This window comes from Hermetia illucens, chromosome 5 (genome assembly GCF_905115235.1).
Source record: "Hermetia illucens chromosome 5, iHerIll2.2.curated.20191125, whole genome shotgun sequence".
In the NCBI taxonomy this organism is placed as follows: domain Eukaryota; kingdom Metazoa; phylum Arthropoda; class Insecta; order Diptera; family Stratiomyidae; genus Hermetia; species Hermetia illucens.
In genome coordinates, this window is record NC_051853.1 from 67,168,699 (window position 1) to 67,189,170 (window position 20,472).

Genomic DNA, 20,472 nt, shown 5'->3' on the forward strand with positions numbered 1-20,472 from the left:
GTCTGTCTGCCTGTCTGTCCGTCACACGCATTTTTCTCGGAGACGATTATAGCGATTGACACCAAATTTGGTAGAAAGGTGGGAACTGTCAACGCTCACGCATACAGTGAATTACATCCTTTTAAGTCGAATTTAAGGGGGGTCCCCATACATGCAAAAGAGGGGTGTAATTTTTTTTTCATCAAATATAGTCATGTGGGGTATCAAATTAAAGGTCTCGATTAGTACTTTTCAAAGCCAATCTTAGTTTTGACATTCGTTGGAAGGGTGGGGAGCGCGGGGGGTTGAAAGTGATCACTTCTTTAAGGGGGCCAGTCTCAGAAACTACCAAACCGAAAAATCTGAAAAAAATCAGGAGGCTGCCACTATATGGTGCCTGGGCTTCGAAATACCTTCCATGCCGATGTTTAAACAGATATCGATAAAGAGATAAAGTTGATAATAGTATATTACTTCAATTTTTTGTAATTGGTTAGAAACCTCCCTTGAGTTCATCCTAGTACCATGAAATTTTGCAGTGATATAGGCTATAATATAGAGCATGATCTTACCAAGCTTGGTGGAAACCGCACTATTACTAACAAAGTTATAATACCTCAAATTTGTTGCTTCTTTGAAAACTGAAGACTATGAATGTCAATATCACCCGAAAGTGGATACTCTCACATAATATATGGATATATTACGTGCTACGTACTAAGAAATACACAAAACCTTTCGTACCTGAACATCCAGCTCCCGGTTTCCCGACTTGTTTTTTATTTTCATTTACGGTTCAGTACACCGTGCAATATTATTTCGGTAGACTCACACAAATCCCCCGGGTTTTCTTTTCAGGGTCCGGTGTGGACCAGCACAACGAAAAGGATACGTGAATTTGTGTGCACGTAAGGGATCAAAGTGTTCGAAGGACTAAATACAAATTTGCCTACGATTTAATGCAGTTTTTCAAATGCTCTTTATATTCCAGAAGCTCTATCTGTATCAGTAAAGACGATCAGAAGAAATAATTGCAACGACTGTTCCAGGGGCATTGTCGTGTGATCGGCAGAATGGACAAGCCTTTAAAAGTGGAAGTTGCTGAAGAGAATACCACGATGTGCATCAATGGATGGCCGACGACATCCAAGCGAATCCCATCTTCGATCTCTAGAAAACCATCGTGAGAATCCCCTCTCCCGTGACACCCGCTCCGATGGAGCCCACCTTTCAACGACCTTCAGTGGGGAATCCAACGATCCCATAGGCAGGTTAGATTTCTACATCATTACCAGTCAGGACTTCAGAAATTTCGTAACCCAGTTTGACATTAATAACACCAAAATCAATGTAATGTAATGTAATAATTTTATAGCAGTGTTCATAAAGTTTGGTTCATAGCCTACTTTTATTAGAAAAGTTACGTCTTTCCTGTGAGTTTACTGCAAACTAAGCTATAATAATTGGTACGTCGGTATCGCATGAAAGTGAAAAATTCAACATTACACAGCAATTTGGTTGAAGTATGCTTGCCAAAAGCTACTGACTAGACAATCACCTCCTTCAAAAAGGAAAATAAAGTAAATCTTAAATGCTATGATGCAACCACATTCGAATGCAAGTAAACTAGTCCCTGTGCAGTAGTTCCCGGACTGAACTAGTCTCATAAATGGGTTTCGAAAAAGATTCCCCAAGTGAATTGTCAACTACATACATATATATGTTAAACAGAACGGTCGTGCTCCCAAAGTTGTTCATGTAAGAAAACCATGAAGTTTAAAATGCTCAGATTTCAATTGTCCACTTGCTTTCGGTTTCATCTATTCTGCACAGAAGTGGTAAAAGGTCCTTGAGATTCCCTTGGGGAAAAGGTTTGTTCGAATTTTAGGAAAATGAATAACAAAGTATAATACCAAAAAGTCATCTGAGTGGACTTGAAGGCACTGCCTCAGATTTTTCAGCACGCCCTTGTAAATCATATTTTATTTGGACTTCTTAGTTTTCGCTGACTTCCATTTGATGTTGTAACGAAAAACGTATCATATTGCAATCATCGTTACATTAAGGTTTTCGGCAACTTACTCCTGTGTCGCAATATAAAAGTCAGGATCGTAATTTCCTTCATCGATGAAGGCGTTCGGTTAAATCTTTTCCATAAGAAGCTTCAGTCCTTTATCGAATGAAGCTTGTCTGCAAAAACGTATATTTGAATAAAAAATAAACAAATAGATTGCTAGAAGCTTCAAAGATAGAAAAATCAACTGAAGTGCAATCACGGTTATAAACTCAATTTGTGGAGCTTTAGATGTTTTCACGGTGTCTGATTCAAAAATGGGGTCATCAGTTTCTACTGTTGGCTTTAGACGGCCTTGCGCCATGCTTTCAATGGTACTAAATAAAGCCTGATTTAGCGAAGCTATATTTTTAGAAAGGACAAGTGAACGTGAGTACAAAAAAGTTCTGGCCGTTATGCGTGGAAAAATCTATTAAATGTAGATTAAGAGCTTTTTCCATAATTGAGAAACGTGACAGGGTTGGACACTCTTTATAATGCCATTACTGGAAGGTATGTTAGCTCGCTCGGTAAGTGCCGGAAATGCGAGGTAAAAGCAATCGGCATTTCGAAAATGTCAATGAAAGGGAGTTTCCTCTCCTAAAACCCTCATTTATAAATTTATCACTCCTTCAATACTGTAAAATTTTCATAATTTGTGGTCAGATAATGTGGATTTTCATAGTAATAAAGTACATTTTTCCTACTGTAGGACCCCTGAAGGTTGCTTGAACTAACTTTGTTACTAGTTAGTCCTTCGAATTTGTTACATTTTTATTAAGTGATGATTTTACTGACAGATGACTAGATAAACAGGCCAGATCAGCATTGATAGTATCTTTTCATTGAATACGAAAGTAAAGCAGCTAATACAAGTGTTAGCTTTTAAGAACGGGACAAGGAAATCAGTGTGAAAATTACAGATTAAGAAATCAAGATTAGCAAAATGAGTTCCATGATGTATGTATATGCAGACAGAATTATATAAATTACTGTTAGGAAAGCCACCTGATTAGATGGAGACAATCCGTCAAAGTAACTAAAAGCATTTGATTCCCTAATGATTAAATGTCTTCTCATTTGATGAGGCCGACATTTTCCTGTGTATTTTAAGCACAATGTTTACTTTATCTAATTGGTTGGTTACTCTATTAACCATATTGCACGTCGAGCACTGTACACAGTGGGCTTTTTAATCAACTTAGGTGTTGGGGATGACCAGAATGGCCATTTGGGAACACTGGAGTTAACTGTAGGGTTACAGGTCCATCAGTACTTGAGTGTAGTTTAATGCTCCGATTGTTTGTCATACATGTGACGTAAAATTCTTAAAAAACAGTGTCTATCTCCGGCCAAGCTTTGGTCTGAACTGTGGGTGGGTTTACTTTGAAGATAATTCGCACCCTTGTGGTGTTTTCCCAATTATACAAGGAAGCGTATAGCATCTACGAGCCGCTCCAGTCACGCAGCTCCCAGGGCAGAGGTGAGGCAGCGTCTGAGGAGTTCTTTCTGCTCTGGTACGAAACCGTAGCCGTCTTCGTCCCTCTTTTACTTTTTGAACTTTGGCTGTTAAACTCAAAAATAGGAGTCCGTTGACCACAAAGAGTGGGAGCAAATTCCTTTCCATTTGGTCTGGTCCGGGATCAAGTGAATGCGGACTTAGGACTCCCAACTTCCTACAAAAAAATGTCTAGCTCCGGCCAAGTTTGGTTTGAACTGTGGACGAACTTACGTTGAATATAATTCGCGCCCTTGCCATGTTTTGCGAATTATAAAAGGGAACGCATAACATCTGCGAGCCACTTTGGTCACGCGGCTTCATAGGGCAGAGGTGAGGCAGCGTCTAATAGGTTGCCTTTGCTCTCGAGCGAAACCGCAGCCGTCTTCTTCCCTCTTTATCAATGCGGTCATAATTAGTGAGCCATATCAAAATCACGGAAGTAGCGTTTATGTCAAACATCAAACACGCCTAGCAGCGTTATGGGCTTGCGGAGAATAAGCCTTCCATAAAGTGATATATCACCCGGAGGAGATATTCACTTCCATATACATAAAATTACTATGCTCCACTCTAGACTCTCTTGAGGGTCTAATTTTGGACGCGAGAGGACGTGAACCGATAATCAAAGCAAGGCACTTTAACGCGCTAGGTCTTGAATAACAATTTTCATGAAAAAATTATACCTTCAAGGATACAGAAACACAGTGGTAGCCATGTAAAAACCATCTCTGAACTCGTACTCAACAATTTTTCAGAAACGTTTTCTGAAGCACACTTCAGCTCCTTAATAACACAATCAGCAACAATACAATTCCAAAGGAAGAAATTACCATCGACATTGAAACCGCCATAAAATACGAAAAGGAGAAAGTGAAGATACGTAAGCCGATAGCGAAAATAATACAGAAAGCAGCAGAAAGAAGAGGAAGTGATACGGAAGTAGGAATGGTCAAAGAACACACGGACAAAGGGGAAAAGGAGGGATTACGACAAAACAGACATGGAAAAGCTGGAAAACGGAAACTTCTGCTAAGCCTCGTTCCCTAGCATACCAATATAGGAAGCACTGGTATGCTTAGAAGAGAAACTAACATGAATTAACGAATTATTGTGAAAATGGATTAGAAAAGTACGACAATATATGAGGCTAGCCACTCTATGTGTGAGTAAAAGTCACTTTACGTTCAGGAAAGAAGACATCAACAGTATCAGGGGTGTCAACTAGGGTAATCCGCTATCACCACTTTTCAGCGACGTCTTTATGGAGCGAATCGAAGAACGCTTAGAGCAATTTTGAATTTTACCAAGATTCTGACATTTTTTGCAATTTTGAGACGAAACCAATAACAAAGTGGATATGGTTCACAAGTTCATGACTACCAACCACTCTTCATAAAGTAACTCATCATCAACAACAGGGGGAAATCCAATTTAATATATACAGGAAACCAGCATTCACCTAGAGAACCATGCTGCAACATCACATCCTTCTTTTTCACAAAAAATGCGCCGCACAATGCGATGCTCCACATATGCTAACGACACTATTATTAGAAGAGCGTTAGAATAATAGAGGCAACACCTTATTGAAACTGCTGAAAATAACGGTTGCGGTAGGAAGACGATTGAAGGATCGACTAACTGGTAAAAGATTGACAGAAAATGGAGAGAAGCAGCCTGAGGACACTTTTGGCACAGGCAGGACTATAAAAACGATGGATGCCTACCATCCACTCACAACCACGTTAAAAATCTCCCAATTGGAGGCACGATGAGAAAGTGTCAAAAACCACAAAGAAGACAGCGGGAAAAGCAAAATTTAGCAGATAACTTACACGGATTGCGCAAAATCATATATTAGACAAACCAGAAGTATAATGACGAGATTCAACGAATAAGGATAAAGGAAAAAAAATCCGGTAATAGAGAAAAACAGATCAACACATGTCCTCAAATCACTAGTATCCAGACACATCACCGATACAATAACGAAGGATAATTTAAGGGTAAATAAGGAGGATAAGGAGGTTAATGAGTTTTGAAAATAGATGCATTTGAACATTTGGGTATGGCTTGAACGGAAATATGGCGAAAACAACATATTCATGACGAAGAGAGGAAATCCCAAACAACCGCTGGGGAGTATCTTGATTCCTGAGAGTATTGCCGCAGACAGGCAGAAGTCGAAGGAGAATTGGTTTACGGTTGCCTTTGCAATTGTGAACATATTGGTTGAACTACGGAAGGAAGCAAGGGGAAAGACAACACAATCCAGCAGCACCATTATCTGAAGAGAAACCCGCCCCGGAAAGAAATACGTATGGGCTAGAGTGACAGGGGGTGGTTCTTAGTGGATGCGAATTCCATACTTGCACTCTTGCTGTGTCTTTGTATTGGTGTGTGGACGTGTCTTTCTAAGGCTTTTAATGCCCCGTGTACAAAAACCAATAATTATTTATACATGTATACCCCATTACAATATCTAGTGTGGATGCAATAAGCCTCTATTTGGGGCATTGCACTTCAATCACATCTATGCCCCATTGCTAATAATTTTTCGCAATGTGTTTTAACTGTCGCCCCGAATTTCTGAGAAGCTTTTACTGTCCCACCACTGTTCAGCTGGAGATCTAAGATGACTCACTTGCTGGAAATTCTGGGTTTCATTACATAGCATAGCCCGCAATTTTTTAATATATGACTGCCACTTTCTCATCAGTATGACCATGTTAATGTCGCAGGCCACGGTATTCGATGACAACTTTCACTATTAGGTGATTTTCAATATATTTCTCCAATATAGTAGCGAAGAGTGAATATTGGTACGAATCAACCTCAATTTGATGTTCAGATAGTTCCAGATTTTGGACAAAGCAGCATCGTGGATTCATCGCTTTTAATGCTTCGAACAACCTAACATTCGGTGCAACGTTGGCAGAGAAAAGAAATATACAAATTGTTGTTTATTAGTGCTCTGATAACTATTCGTTTCTCCGGAATATCTCTACTGAACGAAGCGTTCCAGATAAACTCCCTGTTAACGCTGTCAAAACTCTTACCGGAATCAGGTGTAGCAGGGATGTGAATTCGATACACTGGTCTACAATGATCCGGAGTGAGAGAGATAGCAAAAACCCATACTGCTCTCTGACACGTTCCAACATTATTTTAACTATTATTTTTGTAACAGCAGGAAATACGCGGAAGCTCTTGCAGTTATCGCACTTAAGACGGGTGACCCCCTTTTAAATCTTCAATTCGAAACACTTCCGAGTCAACGAAAGCTGGAAATTCAAGGAAATCTTTTGAATAATTCCATGGAGATCATCAAGGCTCGTGTCGTTACTTCGTCTGGGTGAAGTCAATGACGGCACATATGATTTCACTTTTTTGGAGGAGTAGTTCATCTCTCATGCTGCGATGACTATACATTTCATCTATAAAAGGTGTGAAGTCCCATCTTGATATTACACAATTGAGAATCGTGGTGAAGGCTTTCTTCCGCCTCTTCAGTTGCTCATCATAGCGAATGAGGTGTTTATCGTTAATGTCCTTGACGCGATCATTGAAACGTCTTCCAGCTTCTGCAGGTCGTGACGCGGTATACACAAACGCATACGAAACAAGCGGTCATCAGAGGCTGATCCCTTGCAAGGCCTATTTCAACGCCCATTTGTTACCCACAATCAATAAAAGCTAGTAAATCTACCTCTGATCGCGAAACGGTCAATCTGGTTACTAGTACAGTGTCGGTGTGTTGAAACCCAACGGATGTAATGGTTGACTCTGTGCTAGACAAATATGCGCTAAAAGCGAGCTAGTGGAAGCGGCCAAAAATCACAAACCTTTCATCGCCGCGGTCCACAAGTCTGTGCTTTGCAATTAGCATGTCCTTGCAATCTTTTACCAATATCAAAATCACAATATTACCTTCAGAAATTTCCTGCTGGACCTCCTATTAGTACATAGGGACTGCACTCTTGAGATATTCTTCATTCCTCTTTTCCGAAACTGACTCTTAAGTAATAAAGGCACGCCGAACAGTTGCCGTAACCTTTGTTCGGGATTTCACGCTTACTTCCATCATGCTTTCCGAAGTATAGTAGCACAGTGCCGCAAGAAGGAGACGAGTACTCTCTAGGGTCATACTATTTAATCTCGTTTAACTAGTTAATATCGAGCTTGTAGCACTGAAATTCTCGCTTAAGTTATAGAAAGCGACCACTCTGGAGGTCCTTGGTACAATTGCCGAAGAGCATTCATTATAAAAACCGAGTCAAGCCCTTACGGTACAGTCAAAGATCGGAAAACATTAGGTTCGTCAATAAAAAAGTTTCGATACTTTCAGGTTGCTAACTGCAGATTTAGTCGCATTCTACGACAAGCAGGAAATACTTAAAACGAATTCTTAATCCACAGCCTAAAGGGGTCCCGGATGCATTAAATTAATAAAGCTTCACAGCTGATGCGTCAGCCTGTAGTAATTGATCTTTACCCCTTTCCCAACGGGCGCTGAAGAGTGTGTGTGACAGTATTCTTTTCCAAACGTCCCTTTTAACCGTTATGTTATACAAATCATATGAGGGTTGTACGCTCCTCCGTCCTGTTTCGGTTCGAAATGAAACCATCTTTTATCGTGTTCTAATACAAATACACATCCGTCCTTAATAGTTTAATAGCGAAGACTGCTTCCTGGCAGCTCATAGTAAATATTGTTATAAATAGACTACATAAAAGGAAAATGTTAGCTCCTTAAAACAAAGGAGTCTACTTATTATTTAGTTCGCCAGTGTTAATGCGAGACCAGATATAAAGCAGCAGGATCACTCTTAAGACCAGTCGACATCAACAACGGTCTACGACAAGGGGATGCCCTGTCATGCGTCCTCTTTAACCTGGCCCTCGAGAAAGTGATCCGTGATGCTGAGGTAAATGCAAGAAGTACAATCCTCTTTAAGTTCACCCAACTACTGGCCTATGCTGACGATACCGACATCATGGGAAGAACATCCCGAGATCTACAAACTGCCTTCAACCAGATCGAGCAGGCGGCAGGAGATCTTGGGCTGCACATCAATGGAGGCAAGACAAAGTATATGGTGGCAATATCAGCACCGAAAACCAACCAACCAACAACATCAAACCACACTGGTCAAATGGGAAGAATAAAGATAATAGAATACACCTTTGAGACCGTTAATAATTTCCCTATCTAGGGTCGAAAATCACAACCGATAATAGCTACGATGATGAAATCCGCACACGGTTGTTGGCATCCAATAGAGCCTATTTCAGCATAAAAACAACTGTTCCGCTCGAAACGTCTCACCATAGGGTCAAAGCTCTTACTGTACAAGACAATGATCTTAGCAGTCCTCATGTATTCTTCGGAGACTTGAGTTCTTAGCGAGAAGAATTGCGAACTATTGGCCGCGTTCGAGAGAAGAATCTTCCGAAGAATTTTTGGCCCCCTACATGAGGATGGACGATTCCGTAGCCTACATAACGATGAAATCTATGAGCGGTACCATGACCGTCCAGTTGTGGATAAAATCCGGCTCAATAAGTTACGGTGGCCGGGTCACTTAATCCATATGGATGAGGATGATCCACTCTGGAAAGTCTATTAGGACAATATCTATGGTAGGAAAAGAAGACGAAGCAGACCCTGCCTGAGATGGAGAGACGGCGTAGGTCAGGACGCCAGACAGTTATTAGGGATATCGAATTGGTGAACCTCGACAAAACCGCAAAACTGGGATATCTGCAGTTCCTTATTAAGGCAGGCCTAGACCGGATACGGATTGTTGCGCCGTTGTTGATGAGGTCAATATTTGGAAGAGGATGGAGTATGTACAGGGCCACAAAAGTAATCCCAAAAACAGTTAAATTCCGTTTCCAATTGTTGGATTTAGCCCTGCCTTTATGCTCGCAGTTATCGCAGAACATATTATGTAACTTCCTATCTTACAAGTTCGAAGCTTGATATCGAAAACTTCTGCCCCAAACTTAACATAGGTGCTGCTTAATGGATATTGACAGATGATTGATTCTGGAACGCCAGATTTCATAGTGACCATCCAAAAATCACTTAACACTTTAAGATATGGTTACTTTTCGAAGATAATTGGTGAAGCTATTAAAACAGTACGACGAAACTATGCCCTTTTCTTTCTCGACTCCTTCATATAAGTATATATTCTGTAGAAATTAGCGATCTGATCAGTTAATATTTTATCCATTAATATTTAATAACCATTTTATCAATTAATATTTAATAAAAAGAGTTAGTAATAGAAGGACAACTATAAGGCAATTTGCACTAAAATGAAACTTAGTGAGAATTAGAACTTTCAATCTTTATATATATCTAAGAGGAAAGCAAATCATTAAAGAAAGGATATTTTTCAATTTCTGTGGTTCGAGTATCTGATGTCCTCGCTGCTATCAACCGAAAGCAATAACAACTTTCAAAACGTCCTTTAAATTTCATAGACAAACAGGTTTGCCTGTTTATATTGTACTCTTAATAGCGCCCATATTTATGTCACGTAGGATCAAGATTATCGGAACGAAATGCAGGCAACGTGAAGCCATTATCATTATGAATTCCAGATAGGTCATGGAAATTTTTCACTATCTGAAGCGAAGCTTATGGCATTCCGATACTGAACGGACGTGCTCCTAATAAACATCAAACGAATTCGTATTCTTCATCTGTCTATGTACGTAAGAAGGTCTTTAATTTTCCAATCGATTTGACAGTGAAGATCGCTTCGAATGAGTTTGCTTACTCTCCCACATTTCTGTTCTGTGATTGATCAAAGGGTGAAAAGAAATTACTGAATAAAGTAGCCTTTTCCAATGTAAGTTCTTCTCCTAAGCCTGTAAGAACCATTTGCAAAGTTAAACCCATTTCTTGCACCTCCAGTACTGACTCAATTTAATCTTTCTTCTTTTGAAAGGATGTAAATCCTTTCCTCATAGATTCCTTTCATTGAATAAATGCAAAATTAATTTTTTTACTTACCGGCTCATCTCTGGCATTTATCCTTCGATTTGCCCGGATCATATAGTGAACGCTCTTTGATCTACAGACGCATTCAGTGGCATTCATCTGCCTCTTCATCACATTATTCACATCAGATTTTTTCTGCACAAATACATATAGGAACTAACCAATTACCGTCACCAGAACATGAACTGAACACTCAAAGAATTGCACAATTTCTGCACAGTGCGAAATCAAGGACTCAACAGCAACAGCGTGGTGGGAGAATTTCAAACAGCTGAAGACGTAACGAACACACTTGTTAGCACACAGTGGGATTTATTCAAAGGATTTGGTGTACTCGGAGGATTCAGTCCAAGGACGGCGCCAAATTGGAACAACCGAAACGATGATGCATGCACTGTAAGATTCTCGGCACTGCACTTGTGAGTGTTTTGCCCGTTTGAAAGCGACTCTCTGCTCCTTAGGCTCCTCTATTCCGGGTTACCTCGTCCAGGACCCACTTGCAGGTTACACGTCTACACACGGAACAAGTTGATACTGTACAACAGGCTATTGGTCATGAAAAATCATAGCCCTCTTTTCTTGTTGATTGTCGCGCGAGAGTTTCCCGACTAAAGAATTCCGGTTGAGGAAAATTGTTGGGAAACTCCTAGCATGCTTTGCGATTGAACATCAACGTGAAATCATGCTTTTCGGGCACGCCATAGAGTTGCCGTTTGAAGCAATTGCGAACTCTGAACAGAAAATTATTTGATTACAAAAAGAAAGATAATTTGTTACTGAATAGCTGGCGAGCTTACGACGAACGACTCATGCAAATTGTAATTTTCGGTGCCAACTAATTTGGGTTGAAATTCGTGAAGCAAATTGCATGATTTAGGGAATTAAATTAATATTGTATTATGCACAATTATAGCCCAATGAGTTACAGTCTAATGGTGGAAATATATTTATACGTATGTTAACTTATTATTAATCTGCATTCCTAAAACATGCTAGAGTGGATCTTCTAATGCAGTGGCCGTTACGTATCCCTATGCTGTAGACATCTGTTAACTTTCCTTCATTACGGGATCACTTAAAAAACCTCCAGAAAACCATGCATTTACCCTTCTCCCTCCAAGTTTTTGAAAAATGAAGCAAGTAAAGCCACGAAAAAACCTGCTGAATGTCACAGATAAAAGGTTGTAATGTTGAAAGTATAGTTGTGACCCTGGTTATTACGAAACTGATCCAACCGAAGGGATCCGAATAGTTCCTATAATTACCGTGCCTCGTAAGAAATTGTGCCCGATGGTAATTTATTTTTCTTTTCCTGATCCTATTCCTTTGCTTGATCCTATTTTCTATACTTAAAGTAAGTATACAATTTCAATTTGATATTTACGAGTATATGAGATAAACTGGTTCTTCTTCTTTCGTTAAAGTAGTGTACCTGCTACCGCTAAGCCATTTGTAGCTAAATATATCGGCGATAATGAGGAGCATCTCACACAATCCTCTTTTAAGTATGTTACACAATTTCAGCCCTGGAGGTTTTCTTTGGGGCGTGATCCAAGTGCCACTAGCAGCTCAACATGGGCTTAATTTTCATTACTAAGTATTTATGCATCAGCTATCACAATACTGACGGGAGTTTTCTCTGTGTATGATATTCCATAAAAGAGATCCCAAAAAGGCATCTTAAGGAACTCCTGGCCTAATAATATACTTCTTCGGTTGTTAAAATGTTTCGTGCCATAGAAACCTCCGGAGCCCAGCTAAGTAGTCATGGAAGTGGATGCGGATTTGGGACTTCTTCACTTCTTAAACGATCCCATGAAGTTCCTTTCCGGTAACTGAAGGTATCAAGAACACGTCTTGTTGAACGGGAGTCTGTGGCTTACTATTATTTTCATCATCAACGGCACAGCAGCCGACATCCGGTTTAGATCTGCTATAGTAAGAAACTCCAAACATCTCGGTTTTGCACCAAGGTCCACCAATTTGATATCCCTAAAAGCTGTCTGGCGTCCTGACCTACGCCATCGCTCCATCTGCGGTGGGGTTTGCCGCCTCTTCGTTTCTTACCAAAGATATTGCCAATTTGGAGTTCGCGGACCGGATTAAGTGACATGCATACTGCAACCTATTAAGTTAAATTTTATCCCCAAACAGACGACCATGGTATCCTTTACAAATTTCGTCGTTATGTAGGCAGATAGGTCGTTATGTACAGAATCGTCCATCCTCCTGTAGGGGACCAAACATTTTTCGGAGGATTCTTCGCTCGAACGCGACCAAGAGTTCGCAATTTTTCTTGTTAAGAACCCAAGTCTTCGAGAAATAAATGAAGACAGGGAAATATCATTGTTTTTTACAGTAGGGGCTGAGAACCTATGGTGAGACGTTTCGGGGAGAAGAGTTTTTGTAAGTTGAAATAGGCTTTGTTGGCTGCCAATAACCGTGCGCGGATTTCACCATCGTAGCTGTTATTGGTTGTGGTTTTCGACCCTGGATTCAACCCTAACTTGACCAATGCCATTTAATGCTGTTGGTTTTTTTGGTTTTTGTTTCTAACGTTCCCACCATGTACTTCGTTTAGCATTCATTAATGTGCAACCAAAAGTCTGGATCTGCCTGCTCGTTTTGGATGGAGTTGAATTGTATATTTATGTAGGATTATTCTTCTGTAATTCTTCTGTAATTGTGACATCATCAGAATATGCCAGTATTTGGCTGGACTTGAAAAGGGTGATGCCTCTCGTATTAACATCAGCATCGAGTTCACCTTTCAAACGGGCAGGTTAAAGGAGGTGCATGTTAGATAATCCCTTATTTTAGACCGTTGTTGACGGTGATCCTGCGGCGTTCATCTGGCCCCGCACATTTCTCGTTATCAACCTAGTCACTCTAATCGATTTGGCCAGGATACCGAATTCTCTCATGTACAGTTTTACCCTGGCTATGCTATCATGGGCGGCCTTGAAGTCGATGAAAAGATGGTGCAACTGATGTCCATATTCCAACAGTTTTCCCATCGCTTGCCGCAGAGAGAAAATCTGATCTGTTGCTGATTTGCCTGGAGTGAAGCCCCTTGCGTATGGGCCAATGGGCGTGATATCTTCCTTTATATGTGTGTGTACGTCCGAATATCTGAGTGGTTAAAGCGCAAGGCTGTCGTACGGGAGCTCGCGGTTTAAATCTCACTGGCGGCAGTGGAATTTGTATCGGGATTTGCCGTCGGATACCAGTCGACTCAGCTGTGAATAACGGGTACGTGAGTCAAATCAGGGTAATAAAATCGAGCGAGCGCACTGACGGTGAAACGGTAGTATAGGTCCCAGGGCGAAACGTGGATTGGTACCTACGATGGAGCATAAAACCTGGGAAACGCCTGCTGAACTAATATCAACAGCTCCACTACCACACCCTATTTCCCCTTCCACGTGGTGACCGCTGGGCGCTCTTTTTTAACTAAAAGCTCCAGACGGAGAAGGATGAAAGCGAGTCTCCCGCGCCTAAAAACGGGACAAATCGTACCAACTGGGGGGGACTGACAACCCTAGACGGAAAAAAACTTGTTACGAAGCCACAACAGGAGCCTCGGCATGGATGGATGTTACAACGACGAGCCCGGCAACGGTAATGGAATAACGCATTTTCTAATGGAACGTGCGCTCCCTGTACAGAGATGGAGCCGTGTCTCAATATAGGACTGATGTAACAGCGTTGCAGAAGATGCGTTGGACAGGGACCGGTTTCCTGGAGAAGAATCGCTACACCATATATTATAGTGCCCATCCAGTAAACCATGTGCTCGGAGTAGGTTTCTTAGTCAGCCAAAAAATGAAACCTGCTGTTATCGGCTTTGAAACATAATCGAAACAGAAACCGAAACAAGGAAAATTTAGAAAAATAAGCCTCATTAAATTTCATGTCTCTACAGAGGAGACTGCAGACTCGGAGAAGGATACCTTCTACGAGGCAATAGAACTAACCCTCGAAGCCTGTCCCAGATATGATATCAAAATCTCACTTGGGGATCTTGGGTTGCACATCAATGAAGGCAAGACAAAATATATGGTGACAACGTCAGCACCGAAAACCAGCCAACCAATAACATCAAACCGTGGTGGCTAAACGGGAAGAATAAAGATAGGAAACGACAATTTTGAGACCGTTGATAATTTCTCCTATCTAGGGTAGAAAATCACAACCGATAACAGGTACGATGATGGAATGCTCGCACGGTTATTGTCAGCCAACAGAGCCTATTTCAGCTTACAAAATCTGTTCCGCTCGGAACGTCTCACCATAGGGTCAAAGCTCTTGCTGTCCAAGACAATGATCTGGCCAATCCTCATGTATTTCTCGGAGACTTAGGTTCTTAGCAAGAAAAATTTCGAACCCTTGGCCGCGTTCGAGAGAAGAATCCTACGAAGAATGTTGGGCCCTCTACAGGAGAATGGACAGTTGCGTAGCTTAGATAATGACGAAATTTATGAGCGATAACATGAGCGTCCGGTTATGGATAAAATCCGGCTCAATAGGCTACGGTAGGCGGATCACATAATCCGTATGGATGAGGATGATCTAGACCGAAAGTCATATCAAGCCAATATGTATGATACAAAAAGAAAACGAGGCAGACTCTGCCTGAGATGGAGCGATGGCGTAGGTCGGGACGCCAAACAGCTTTTAGGGATATCGAATTGGTGGACGTTTGTGCAACACCGGGATATGTGGAATTCCTTATTTAAGTAGGCCTAGACCGAAGGCAGAGAAAATACACCTTCATTAAGAAATCCGGGATTGAGAGTAGAGAGTTTAGTACTTTTTGAACTCTGCAAGGGTATAATTACTGAAAGATGGCCGTTGATAAACTGCACTCTTTTCATAGTGCCAGGTGATTTTTGCGAGCAATATATACAATGATTGCTTATTTCTTCTTTCGCAAATGGAGAAAACTTCCCAAACTTTCTTGTGACCTTATTGCAACTGTATGGGAAAAGGTAAGATTTTTTTTTTTTAGCATTATTCAGATGATACATCCGACAAATTGCATACTTTTATTACCAAATTAAATTGTGCAAAGGCTTTGAAGTCTTTCACCACTCACTGGGCAAAAGAACGTTCTGTGTTTGATGCGTCTCGTTCAAATATGGGGGCTGAGCGAGCTGTAAAATTAATGGAAGAGCTTCACAACACTTGCAAATATCTGAATAAGAAATTCATAAACAGTAATTTAGAAATTTAAAGTCATTTACATAGTTTGTTATGCCATATTCGTAAGCAAATAAAATATATGGAAGATATTCTTCAACTTACAGATACCATTATGCGCAGGAGTTCTTTTATATCTTTACCAAATTGGAGTTATTTTTTTAGTTTTATGCAAAAGGACATGGTCTGCCGTCTCAGGCATTTGAATTTAAAAAAAAATTATAACCCTAGCAGAATTTGAAAAACGAGTACTGGGAAAAGCAAAATTTTCAGCCTCATAAACCAATACATTCTTTGCAAGTTGATCAATTTGAATTTGAAATTAGTGTACGTGTCAAAATTGCTAGATTTGCTTTCATTGGTTTACCTAAAGCCTGTAGGCGTCAATACTTAAAATCCAGTTGAAGTCGCTTGTTAGCAGCGTTCTCGCTGTGCTATTACATGGGAGTAGCACATGGAAAGTGATCTACACTGCTAGTCTAAAGCTTCAAGTCCTTCGTAAGACTTTCTTCCGCATTTGATCGGTGTACTTTGACCGGACACACGAGCCAAACCCTATGTCAGCATACGGATCAGATTTCGTTAGACGTGGGGTGGCAGTGGATTAAGAAAGGGGGATAATTCTATTGGAGATTATATTGTACAATGGAATCCACTATCTCTGAGTAGCCACAAATAGGTTACCCGAAAAATTCGTGGCGCAGAATAGTAGAGGAAAAGTGTATACTTTTCAGAACCATTGAGAGTGAGCTGAAAAACACTTTGGCGAACCGACAACAATGACGTTTAGGTATTGCTTTCGAGCTGGTTAAAATTTTATTTTGTACGCAAATACTTATTGCTTCAATATGCACATTATGAATAGCTTTGAGCGCATGAATAACATTTCCATATTAAGTTAATGATGGAAAAATACTCACGTTTTCAATTCATCACATACATAACTTCCCTTTCAACGCTTTTCGGTGTCCTGTTTGACTGACACATCATACCGGCAACCCATCCTGTAGTGTCCCAAAAGTTGGAAATGCGCAAGTTCTATTTTTGGGACATGATAAGCAACATGTTGTTCTCCACCTGGTTGACTGGGTCAGTGTATCAGTCGCTTGCTAGTCTGGCCTGCATTCGGTTGATGAAGCATATATCCTCGCAAGGTTTTTCATATATCTCCAATCAACTCAGCATCAGCGGGGCCATATGCGTGTTTCTAGATACCAAACAGTCGATTCGCCTCCCAACTGCTTATATGAAGCACGTGGTCTACATACTTCTGCGCCAAGAATAATATTTTTCCGGCACATTTGGCAGCAGCGATGGAAGCGTAGCACAATTCCGTAGTTGTGGATCACATAAATTATCCTCACGTTTGAGCCCCAAGTGATGATGGTTTTGTTAGTCTCTGGAGCTGGGCATTTCATGCACTGGAGGACTTGTGTTGACCTTTAATTTTCTAATGAGGTGGGTTAACATTTTATGTCGTAGCCTGTCTCATATTAAATTCCAATCATGTCATGCACCTATGTATATTTCATATAACACACATATCCTCCGCACTATACTTAAACTTAATTGTAGATGGTAAGTACACTTGTTCCCAGAATACTCCCATGTGTATGGGAACTTTCATCAAAATAGACGTAGTACATGCATATCTATATGTAATAAACACGGAACTGTTCATAGAGCTAGCTTGAATGTTTTAGAATCACCACCATAAATATGCATGTAAAATTATGTAAATAAACATACTTCGACGAGTTGTATAAAAACAGTTTAATATTATAATTTGGTAGGTCATTCTGTGGAGATAGAGAGCCTTAAAATTAATACTTCTCGTAAAGTATTTTCAAAACAGAAGGTTAATTGGCCTCAATATTCATACAGATGTATATACACAATTAGTACTTTCATATGGATAGTTCGATGATGGACGAGATACAAATGGCTATTTTATTACCTGAGAAATGGGGCCAATATAATTGTCAGCGTATTATGCAAATAATGCTCATATGGACCAGCCACCCCTACACGTCGACCAATACCTTTAACTCCTTTTGAAATACGGTTCTTTATTAGAAAAAAACGTGCAATATAACTAATGGCCTGACCCAGTCTGAAAAATTCCACAGTTATAAAATGTAAAAGGAATCTGAACGAAAAGATGTAAAATAGTTTGTAAAAAATTATGCATTCTGATCAGTTGCAACCGTACACACGTTAGTTGTCATGATAATAAAACTGAAACACAATCCCTCAAAAAATCGAATGTTAAAGAAAATATAAACACGAAAAGGATACCTTATGCCCGACAAAGGTGGGAATAGAAGATATAAATTCCGACTAAATGAAAGATTATTTCTTTTGAAGCTTTACTGTCGCGCTATGCATAAACTGAAGGACAATATATGGTTACTTTATCATTTGTATCTACATATCCTTCATGTTCAAAGCGCAGTTTTCATTATTTTGCTTAATCGCTTCTACTGGTATTTCTATGTGTGCAGAAGGGAAGATCTGGATCAGCGACCGCCCTAAATGAAATTTTATATACATATGCCTCAATTGTTGAAACTTCGCCATAGATGATCACAAGCCCGTTTGGGAGAGGAGGAGGCAGTAGTCACTATATTCCGAAGGGCCGTGTAACACTTTGGTGTCTCAGCGGGTAGACGAAGGCCAACCTCACCCTGACCAAAGCTACTCTCTATTAGAACGGGAAGTCGGTGCATCGATCAAATAGAGACTCCCGAGAAGCATCCACGCGAATTAAGACAGGTGTGCATCCATCCAAGTTCTTCGTCAAAGAATGACGGGATCACGGGGGTGATTTTAATCTTACCTCGGTGCCCCAGAATAAACGCAAAAGCCTAGTGAAAGGATTGACCTAGTATCGAACACCGGATTACTGGGAGTCTCAAATTCTCCCTGTATACTAGCCTGGTGAATCTGGCGGCAAACTCTTCACGATGGGCTGTACGTAAGTCAAGTACAACGACAGGCAGGACGCGACCAAGAAAAGTCGTTGTGTGCCATTAGAGTGGCCTTTAGTGTCCTATGCCAGCGTTCAAGCAGCGCATTGCATTGCGGGTGGTACGCATTCGTTTGAAGCCCACAAGTTTGCCCAACTCCGAGAACAGGGTAGACTCGATGCTGCATTTCCTGGTCAGTAATGACTTTGACTGGAACTCCAAAGCGTAGGATCTACTCCCGACAAAAGGCCTCGGGCCACGATTGTAAGGAAATTTCGGCCAGAGGTATTGCTGCACCGTGTGAACCTATCGAGCTTATCGTCTTGCGAATCTCGCAACGGGCCAGTTAAGTCGATCGTGTGGGAATAAGCCCACTTCTTTCTGTACGTGCTTGGCAACTTTACACAATGCACTGACTGACCCAGGAGTTAACATCCTTATTCACTGAGGGCCAAAAACATTTGTTAATGATAAGCCGATTCTTTGTTCGGATGCCTGGGTGCGCAAAATCGCGTACTGCATGGAATACTTCCTTGCAAAAAGCGGCCGAAATATATAGCCTAGCTCCCTTTTCAGAGGTTTCGTAGACTGTTTCAGAGGTTGAGCCCAAGAGGGGAAACTGTCGAAATTTGTATTTGGAGTTGTCTCTGAGGCTCTAAAGCACTTCATCATCCTTCACTGCCTCGGCGATTGCGACCGTGGCAAAGTTTTTAACCTTTGAACCGTGTGACAAAGCGCCTCTTAACTACATTACCCTTACCGGATACGTCGTGAATGTCCGAAGTAAACTGGCTTATGAAGGTCATGTGCCGGAGTTAGTGAGGGGACGCTTTGTCGGGCTTCTGCTTAAAAGCGAAGGTAAGAGGCTTGTGGTCCGTGAACACTGTGAAGCCTGCCATCTAGGGAGGGTCGGAAATACTTTATTACCATGTAAAGCTGTATTCAATTTCTTGAAAAAGAAACTCAACGGCTGCCAGGTCGGGTTCACCTTTTGGTGAAGAGCAGCACCTTCTACGATATCTGAGATATCGACGGATATGGCTAGGGATGCACCTGTTTGAGGGAATGCCAGGAGTGTAGCGCCCGCTAGCTGTCGTTTGGCCAGCTCAAAAGCCTGGACGACCTCTATAGACCATGTAATCACGCGTCAGTCTTTGGTCTTGGATCCAGATAAGTAGGGATTGAGAATCGATGATGTGTGGCTTTGGGCGAGAAACGACGATAGAAGTTTAATATGTCAAAATTTTCGCAGTTTCAGGTTGTGGGAAGTCTGGGATGGCCTCAACCTTGTCTGGACCTGGTTGGATTCCTCAGGGGAAATTATGTGGTCAAAGACTTCTCCTACTGTTGAAGGAATTTGCACTTTTCAACGCTAGGCATAAGACCGATTTCAAGAGACTTTGAAAAATGCATTCGAGATGTTCCAAGTGCTCAGACTCTGAAGAAGACGCGACCGAAACATCATCCAAGTACACGAAACAGAAGTTGGGGTTTCGCAGGACAGAGTGAATGAACCTTTGAAAAGCTTGCATAGAGCAAAAGGCATCTATGTTAATTCGAAGAGTCCGAAGAGTGTGCATATTGTCGTTTTCGGAATATCTTCTTGAGGTACAGGGAGTTGATGGTACGCCATAGTTATGGGAGAACCACTAGCAATCCACATTGGCCTAGAAAGTCTGCTCCTAATGTGGGGCTACTGATATCGACTACAACAAAACGCCATGAGAACGTTATTCGAAATCCCAGACTT

The 20,472-nt window shown here is 41.0% G+C and overlaps 1 protein-coding gene across 1 annotated transcript in view; it reads right to left on the reverse strand.

The window, feature by feature from the left end:
- LOC119658495 overlaps positions 1-11,143 on the reverse strand; it is a 181,044-nt gene extending 169,901 nt beyond the window's left edge. The window contains exon 1 of the mRNA XM_038065957.1: positions 10,564-11,143. The gene's annotated coding sequence lies outside the window, so the exon portion shown is untranslated. The remainder of the gene's footprint in view (positions 1-10,563) is intronic.
- Positions 11,144-20,472: the final 9,329 nt, after the last annotated feature.